Raw genomic sequence first — 10,000 nt, forward strand, 5'->3', positions numbered from 1 at the left:
TTTTTTTATTCTCAGATGTCGCTTCATTAATCCATACTCGTTTGTTTTCACATTATCCAGATGGAGTCGGTACCCCCTAATAAAACCTCTATATATTTTACGCCTTTTTCTACCCTGCGTCATACTCACAACGGCAAATCATTAAAAACGACCGACCCTTTCGCTATCTCGCTAATCAGTTGTGATTTATAGCTACTTTCCTCACCCACGCGCGAGACACGAAACAATGAAAGAGCATAAGCCTTCCATCCTTAGCACTGTTTGGAAGGGTTGCCGCAATATATTTCACGCGATAAAAGAGGAAGATAAGTGGCCATGATAAAACATAGGGAGGAGAGATAAGGGCGATATATTTGAGGTGTCTCCTTAAATGAGATCTTCTATTTGGGAAGAGGTGGGTAAATAGCTATTTTTCCCTTTCAGTAGAAGAATAACGAGGTTGCATTAGAAGCAAGTTGAGGGTTAAAGTTAACGGTAATATATCAGCAATCTTAGTCAGTGATTCGTCTTATTGCCATGTCTAAATCAATATTCTATACATATCCTAGTTCTTTATAGGTGTAAAATAGCTATAAAGCGAGTTTTATATTCTTATTTATATACCATGTATGGGTAAGGGGCTACTCACCTTCCTTGTGCCAGACCCCAGGATCTCAAGCCCTAACCTTAACCAAGGTACAATTTGGTCATAGCTCATTATTGCCATTATGTTTATCCATAAACTATAATAAAAATAGCGGAAGGAGAAAACTGTGGCACCACGGTGCTAGAACAAAAAGAAATAGTATAATAATTCTGGAAAGAGAGAAAATGGGAAAATTTCATTTGTTTTCTCGAAATTCACAGCTATATTTTTCATATAATGAACCTTAGCAAGCTGAGATACTCAATTGTTACAGTGTTTGATTAAGTCAAACATGCACACCAGACACCGTTAAAAAGAAGTAATGAATAAAGAAAAATATCTTATGATCAGTAACAAAGTTAAAATTGATCTGTCGTATATAAAATATGAAGAGGGACTTATTTTAGTCTGTTCAACATAGAAACATTGTTGCAATTTGATATACTCAACAAAGTTGCAAAGCAAAAAAGACATAGTATATCGCACAGATACGAAATTAACCGCTTGGTCTGTGAACACACAATTTATCTTAACCGAGAGGAACACTCGCCGTTTTTTTCCCCTAACAACACAAAAGGTTTTCCGCCCCCGTATGATTTACAAGCAATGCGAGATATTAATGGTATAGACCGGTGTAACCTAATCCACAGCTCGACATTGAGAAGCAGACTTACCTTGTTGCTGGAGCTTTTTCAGGAAGTGTTCATTGAAGTCAAGACGCGTTGCTAAGCCAGCATGTGAACTGTCAATATATTTATATAAATTTATAAAAAAAACACGCACAGTAAAGACGTTTCCGCGCTGTGTACCGAGCGGCTACTTATACTAGAAAGAATTAGTTTTACTGAACGATTGGTGGAAGTCACCTATTCTCTAAAGCCTCCACTGTCCAAACCGCTTGTTATAGTATAATACTTAACACTCAATTGTTTGTATATTATTCAATTATTTCAGAAGGTTATTATACTATTTTGGGTAAATATTTTAATAGTAAATTCTTTGTTTTTATTTATGTTAGTTTATAACAAACTTATTTACTTTACTATTTCCATTTTAAGCTCTGCGATCTTGAGGAGTTTGTTCAATGCTGGAACGAAACAATAATTCACTCACGGGTCAAAGTCTAATGTGAATGGGGAATTATTTATTGCTAACCCCTTGGCTATAATTATCTAAATCCTAACACATTCGCTGCATCTTTTTGCACTTCTGAAGTTTCACAAATTCAACTGCCTGATAATGCAACAAGAAATAGCCTATATGCGATGGAAAATTTATAATTATTGGCTATAGCTCGCAAACTGTACAGGAAGACCATTCTACAATCTGACCTCAGCTGAAATATATATATATATATATATATATATATATATATATATATATATATATATATATATATATATATATATATATATATATATATATATATATATATATATATATATATATATATATATATATATATATACGCTGTATAATGGCTACTAAAACCTGCTTGCCTTAGTTGTCAAGCTTTAACAAAACAGTAACGACGTGAAGCTCCGTTCTGTCACCATTTGGCATAACTTTTGTTCTATCAACGTCAAAACTTTGTACAACTTGATATGCTGAAGTCATCCCCTCAATCCGTAGCTTGGCCACTCCCCACTCCCATGCTTCCCATTTCCCAAAAACTATTTTCGAGGAATTTCGTAGAAGATTTACCATACGCATTAAGGTGGAAAAGTTTCTGAATGGAGCACTCTTCTTTCCCTTAAAGAGGAAGCAGGAGCCCCAAAAAGGAAAAAAAAAAATAAAATATATACTTAACACAACTTGAATTTAATATCTACTTTTAAATTTTATATTTCTCCTTCTATATACGCTTTTATTGTAAAAGCTTTGAGACATATGACGTGATAAACCTTACGAGGGTTGCAAGACAATGTTTCGTATTGCTTTTAATATTCGTTTAGTTTCTTAGTGAATAAATATTACAGATAATTTTCTACCCAAAGTGCATGTGTTCATCCCCAAGGCCATTACATCAGAGGAACGAAAAATAAATTGAAAGAGTATCGTCAATCTATTTCTTGATAAATTTTATTGATTTTGTTAAAACCATTTGATGCATAAAGTGCAAAACAAACATTTGAAATGCTAACTATCGCACTTTAGGTACACTGTTAAAAATTTGCCTTAAAAAAACCACTAAAAATCCTGGAATAAATTCTGCCAGGCATTTACCGTTTTAAAAACGGATATATTGACGTAAAGGAGTGATATTATGGTTGCCAACCCGTGAAAGATAATAAAGTCTGGTAAAACTACGGTCTCCTATATTTTACTGGAAAACGGCTTAGAACAATACATTATACGGAGAATTTCCCATTAAAATTACGGTTATTTTTAACTGTGTAACATTAATTTCCTAATCACTATAGTTTTAACTATGTAATTTTTTCAAAAGATATATTCTCGCGAATTATCAATTTCACTATTATTTGATATCCGTATTACAAGGAATAACGCTCGCGTAGTAACGTAATTATCTTTGCATCACCCTGCAAAGAGCTATGATGTTTGCCTAGCAACGGCTAGTTTGTACCGAGCAAGTATACGCTGCAGTGTCAAGCGATGTTTCCCGGTTCACCTCACCCGAACAACAGCTCTTTCAGAACACTCGGGACTGTGTGCAAATACGTTAGCAAATGCACACGCTTGTCTTACCTGAACCCATTGAATAGTTAGCTAATGGTTCATTTACTAATTCCATTTGGTAATGTGCAGTGAATTTAGTTTCATCAGATTTACGAAGTGTATTCAATGACCGTCAAAGGGGTCATTATGAAAATGGTCCTTGTTTCGTAAAATAGTTTTTGTTGACATCAGAATTATAGAATATGTTTGAAAAGCTGTCTATTAGCGTATGTGATTTTAACACCTTACTATCTTTCAGCTCATCTCCATTAAAATTGTTGTATTTTCTTGGAAAATTTAATTGTATAGCTCAATTTATTACCATTTCTGATAGTTATATCACCTTACACTAGATTTATGGAGAACGCACAAATTAAACGGTCCAATAGAGTTCTAAACTTTTAAGTGAATATTTGCAAGGAAAGCCTAATAGGAGAGCCAATCCAATACATATCACTAACCCAAGGTCAGAGAAAATAAGAAGGCAAAAGCGATACCAGAAAATAAACAAATTAAGAATTTATCTAGTAAAATACACAAGAAATGCAGAATTTGGGAGAGAATTGTGGAATTACTGATTTACTGAGTACAAATGGGGAGTATCCAGACGATCAATATGAAAGTAGTTTAGGGAATGGAATTCTATAAAACTCAACATAACTGAGTACTGAGTGGCTGTCCTGGTCTATCACCAAGCCAGTCGGCTTAAATTGCCTTCCACTCAATAGAACAATGTCCGAAGAGTACTATTTTAGAAAAAAAAAAAAAAAAAAAAAAAACCTTGTCAAGGAAGGAGGAGGAAGAGTAGGTACCCCAAATAGAGGAGCATAGCTTCACATAACAATAGGATAATTCTATGATAAAATTATCTAATTACCCTTATCATCCCTTACTAGAAATTTATATTAACCTCGTCTGCCCATCATTTACATGTTGCTATTCAAAATTATTTTTATATCTGCCTTTTTAGAATTTGATCCAATATCTGTAAACTTGAAACCCTATTTCTGTGGTCAATATTTTGGCCATTTCTTTAGAAAGGTCATGAAGAGAACTTTATTATTCTTGCACACTCAGAATAATTAGTATACCCATCATAACTTTATCATCCCAAACGAAGAGTAAAACATCAGAATAGGGATAGAAAAAATTCGTTGAGGTGGATATATCAGTCTCCTAAAGGCATGCATCCACAAGTAACTGCTCATACACATGCGCAAATATAAAGACACACACACATGTTCAAACAAACTCAGACCCATAAACAAACATAGTCTTTGACCACCGTGGCATTTCCTATTCGCTTACCGCTGATGAGCGACTTTAAAATAGTTCTCATAATGTAACTTATACTAAAATTTACAATTAGAATTTTCAGTCGTCAAAGTAATTTAATCGCTCTAAATAATTTTGGCAGTACTCTAGTTTTGATTCATTCATCATGGTGCATTTATAACTAGATCTTAAAGAAAAAGAAAATTTATTATAGATTTACATGAAAGGTTCCCCCCCGCCCATCCCCCCCCCCCCCAAAAAAAAGATAGTATATCAAAACTGTTAATAATAAACCCATTCATCAATTTGGCGAAACTGTCAAAATCATCGTCTCTTAAAAGTCATTCGCAGTAATGACTTTTGGGAGAATATCTTGAAGAAAAAACTAATAAAGATGGCTTACTCAAGGGAAATTAGAGAACCTGCCGGAATGTTATCGCGAGAAGAAGCTTAATTAGATATTCAATTGAAATTCTTAATGGTATGGAAACTGGAATGAAAATTATGCAGAAATGATTATTCTACCAGAAAATTATCATTTTCGCTTCGCTCCTTCGGAAAATGCATTTTCAAAGGAGAGTTTATTTTAATTTCATTACACAGATTGAAAGAGAAAGATAATCAATAATGAAGTCGGTAATTAATTCTGAAAGAGACCAGGAATTGGAATGGAGCTCATAAGTATTTAGAATATTATTATCTTTGGAGAGAGATTCTTTCCTTTCCGGGTAACGTGATTGTTAGATTTTATTTAAAGCCGAGATATTAATAAGAATATAAAGTAAAACATACAGACATGCACACACACACAATATATATATATATATATATATATATATATATATATATATATATATATATATATATATATATATATATATATATATATATATATATATGTATATATATATATATATATATATATATATATATATATATATATATATATATATATATATATATATATACATAATCTACGTATAAACACACTATCTATCCAAACTAGGGCAAACAAAGGCTCATCCAAACACCCCCATTCTTAGGTCAAAGGGACGGTGAGGTTATGATCACTGGTGAAAACGTTTTTGAGTTGTGAGCGGGGAACGAACTTCCGACCCATGAATCAAGAGAATTATCCACCCCGCTGCTAAAACCTGCGTTTATTTAACCATGATCATCAAGGAAAACGAGTGGGACCTTTATTTATTCTGTCATAGGTTCCTGTGAAGCTTTTTGAAAGAAAAAAATAATTATATATTTCGAGATTAATCTAAAAACTTTCCTTTCATCAACAATTCAAGTTTTATATGTAGAATAGAGTTACCTATTTTTATGTTAGAACCTACGAAAAGAGTTTGTTTTGAAATAATAATCAACAATGTTGTAATGATTGTAACTCAAAGATATCATTGTAGTCTAAAGCAAGAGCTACTGGAACTTTCTCGTAATTTGTTGACTTCTGCGTCTTTGCTTATTTTGTGATCTAGAATCCCTCAAGGACCTTCTTGAATCTTATAGAAAACGGACTTTCTATATATATATATATATATATATATATATATATATATATATATATATATATATATATATATATATATATATATATATATATATATAGATATATATATATATATATATATATATATATATATATATATATATATATATATATATATATATATATATATATATATATATATATATATATATAGAGAGAGAGAGAGAGAGAGAGAGAGAGAGAGAGAGAGAGAGAGAGAGAGAGAGAGAGAGAGAGAGAGAGAGAGAGAGTATGGCAGCTGCATTTATGTAGTCTTTTCATCATCCATCACTGAGTTAACAACTGCTCTTAGGGAGACATTTCTGTGACACCTGATGTGACGCTACTTAATCATTTCTATTTACAATCCTGCTAATTTTGGAAGAGGACAAGGAAACCTTGGAAGATTGAATATTATCAGTAGCTGTGTTCTTGATTATCATCTTTTACATTTTAAATTAGGTCCTGGAAAGGTCTTCAAAATTCAGCGCTGATCATCTGTCTCGTATCATAGAGACAAATCTAAGGCCTGTGTAACTATGTATTTTTATGAATTATCATTAATAAGTGAACTATAAATTATAGAAATTGTTATATGTTTAGTGGCTATTATTTACTTTTTCTGTTACTTTTCTGCTATTTCCAATGATAAATCAGCTAAAAAGGAAATATGACACTAAAGTAGATTTTACATAATCTACGTTTTATTATAGCTGACCATAACAGAATTGGGGGCCTGACCGGGATTTGAGCCTGGTGCCTCTGGCATCCGAAGCCAGAATCATGCCCCTAGGTCGTAACAAAAGATTTTAAAATGTTCTGTTTATCAAAACTTTTAATTGATTTCGTAGTTTCCGTATATTTTTAATTTTGAAATACAAATGCAGTTTCTTGGAAATATGAAAACTCACATTACTCCTCAAAATATCAGAGATCTTGTACTCATTTAGAGCATGACCTGCAAAAGGGTTTTATATGAGAAAATGACTGATATGTTAAACTCTTCTTACTATTTTTCAGATGTATATAAGTTTAAAAAAGGAGCTTATCAGATCTGCTTAGGTTCAGGGAATGAAAATGCATATTTCAAAGAGTAACAAATACTAATTAGATTAATATTGTCGCAAGCAAAATAAACAGAATAATTGGGAAAAACGTGTTTTCCTCACTGTGAAAGATTGTTTTGAACTAGTGGCATTATGATTTTTTTTTTCTCCCCACAATTATATTTGTTTCTCTTACCATCAGGTCGAATTTATTTTTTTCTACGTTCACATTAGATTCTCATGCAAATACTTTTGCCTCAGAAACAGAAATTCCAAGGCTAAAACATATTATCCATGCTGGGTTAAAATTACCTGAATTATTGAATCAGAAAGATTCTTTTCCTGTATGAAAGCTCGTAATATTGTAGCTTCTGTCCCCTTAAATTAATTCGTGTTGAAGTCAGTATCTACACTTAGAATCGAAATCAGTCCTTTTTCACCATTATAGCTTAAAAGTATGTAACACATGGCTATTCTTAGAATCGAAATCAGTCCTTTTTCACCATTATAGCTTATAAGTAGGGCTATTCTATGATAATTATATGAATAAATACTCATAACTTTTATTTCTTTAAAAAGTACTCAAAGTCAGTCATAAACCCACAAGAAAATTCTTTTCGTGATGAGTACTTCTTTCCTCTCAATTATTTGAACCTTAGCGCCGATTAAAAACATAGGTACCCGATTGACGTAAACCATCCTACTATAAAGACAATAAGAGTTGATTTCGACTCTACTGTACATACTCCTGTCAAATTCAGTAATTGCACTTAGAATATATATCAACCCATCGCCGCTATTATATGGTTCAATTCAACCGGTTACCTTTGCTTCTATTTGGTGCTAAGGTTCGAATCCTTTGCCAAGCAGAAGTACTCAAAAAAAAAAGAATTTCCTTACTTGTTTTTCATCCCTTAGTAGAGTGAATTCGATATGAAAAGGTATTTGTGCCTTATTTAAAAAAAAAAAAAAATCACGAGTGTTACTGATGAAATTATCATATAATGGCCAATTGATTCTTATTGTCAATTAATTATGTTGAGTATATTGGTTGATTTTGGTTCTAAGAGCAAAACCTGGCATCGAAACGAAGATATAAAACTGAGTTGGAATCAACACTATTCCCTCTCTATTGTCAGATGCTTCTATTCATCTATTTACGTTTATTTTCATATATATATATATATATATATATATATATATATATATATATATATATATATATATATATATATACGTGTGTGTGTGTTTGTGTGCCTGTGTGTGCGTGTGCGCATGTGTGCAAGACTGTGTGTGTATGTATGTATGTATATGATTTATATGGTAACATGGTTTGCTCATCACCATAACCAGCAAAACTTTACTAGTAAGGGCCAACCATACTAGGTTGGTTTGCTGTGAGCTATCATAAGAAAATCTCCCACCATCAATAATCAGCACTGGCCAGCGTGGGGATGAAACCTAGCCAAAACCCCAGACATAAATTTACGTGTCTGAGTCTTTGTTATTGTTGGTTGTTGATATGATCGTAAATGTACTTTCAGCAACAGCAATAATGATAATGATAATGATAATGATAATGATAATGATAATGATAATGATAATAATAAGCAGAAGATCAATGGGTAGTGATCCTAAAGAAGCCTTTAATAACAGCAACGGTGAATGATTATTGGAGAACCGTTGCGAATTTCCGTGATAGTCGATAAGATGAAAGTAACATTGAAAGTATGGTGCGTCTGGAGTCCTCACAATTCAAGTCTAAAAAAAATCTTTCCATAAATTGAATAACTCGCATCGTTCATGTCAAGATGTTAGTGTCTCTAGGATTTTCAGCTTTAAATCCAAATTACTTCTCTTTTTCTCCATGATTTTATCGAACCCTTTTCTTTTAGATACTGTACCCGAGAAGCAAAAATATTCCAGTCAGCTATTTGTCTACACAAGAATTTTTCTTCCTGGACAATGTTGACCGTAAAATGCTCTAAGTTTGAAAATATAAAAAGCTCTTTTATCAGTTATTCAAGCATTGTTATAGCCATCGTGACTCTCTATCCTCAGATGAAATAACTGCATATGGAATATAAAATTTCAAATCCATGCTGTAAATATGAAAATTTTGACTTCCTTGTGGCTTTTGAGATACAGTTTTCTGTGTATGAAGAGGATGATATCATAACATCTTCGCTTAGTAAAAGAGGAGATGACTTTTTTCGTATATTCAGGATGAAAGAATAAATTTTCACTCAATATGGTGTCATAATAATTCTTACGCTACTAATTTAATGTTTTCTGAGTGCATCAATTCCCATATACTCACAAGGGTAATTTGAAACCAATAAGGATAATTGCATTGTGTTAGAGAATGAATAAAGAGAGTTTGTAAATACTATAAGATTGTTCAGCTGAGTAAAATGGCCAGTTCAGCAAGACAACGGCACAGTGACAATCATATTTTTCTGTATTATTTTTCTTTTTTTTTCTATGGAAATGCAATGGAATATATTTTGAAATCCTGAAGCGTTATTTTCACTTTAACTTTTATCCTTCTCTCAGCTCTGATAATTCAGGTCTTCAACACATGGAAAATCTGCTCAGACTTAACCAGCTATGCAAGGGATGGTCTCTTAAGCTTTGTCCATATAAACGCTAAATATCATGCCGAATTTTAGAAAAATTTTCTCGTCCTGTCCAGTAGTTATACCTGGATTTTTTTTTTTTTTTTTACTGTAAATCTTTACAAGAAAACAAAATTTACAGTAAATGAAATAAAGAGAAGAAATGTGGAATGTGGCTGAAAAAAAAAAGAAGTCACCGTTTCTTATTACAATACGGGAA

At 32.3% G+C, this 10,000-nt stretch overlaps 1 protein-coding gene across 2 annotated transcripts in view; it reads right to left on the reverse strand.

Moving 5' to 3' along the window:
• The window catches only part of LOC137645026 (uncharacterized), a 335,221-nt gene extending 333,784 nt beyond the window's left edge, over positions 1 to 1,437 (reverse strand). For both annotated transcript variants that reach the window (XM_068377892.1, XM_068377891.1), the window contains exon 1: positions 1,300 to 1,437. The gene's annotated coding sequence lies outside the window, so the exon portion shown is untranslated. The remainder of the gene's footprint in view (positions 1 to 1,299) is intronic.
• Between the last annotated feature and the right edge of the window lie 8,563 nt (positions 1,438 to 10,000).

This window comes from Palaemon carinicauda, chromosome 8 (assembly GCF_036898095.1).
Source record: "Palaemon carinicauda isolate YSFRI2023 chromosome 8, ASM3689809v2, whole genome shotgun sequence".
Classification (NCBI taxonomy): domain Eukaryota; kingdom Metazoa; phylum Arthropoda; class Malacostraca; order Decapoda; family Palaemonidae; genus Palaemon; species Palaemon carinicauda.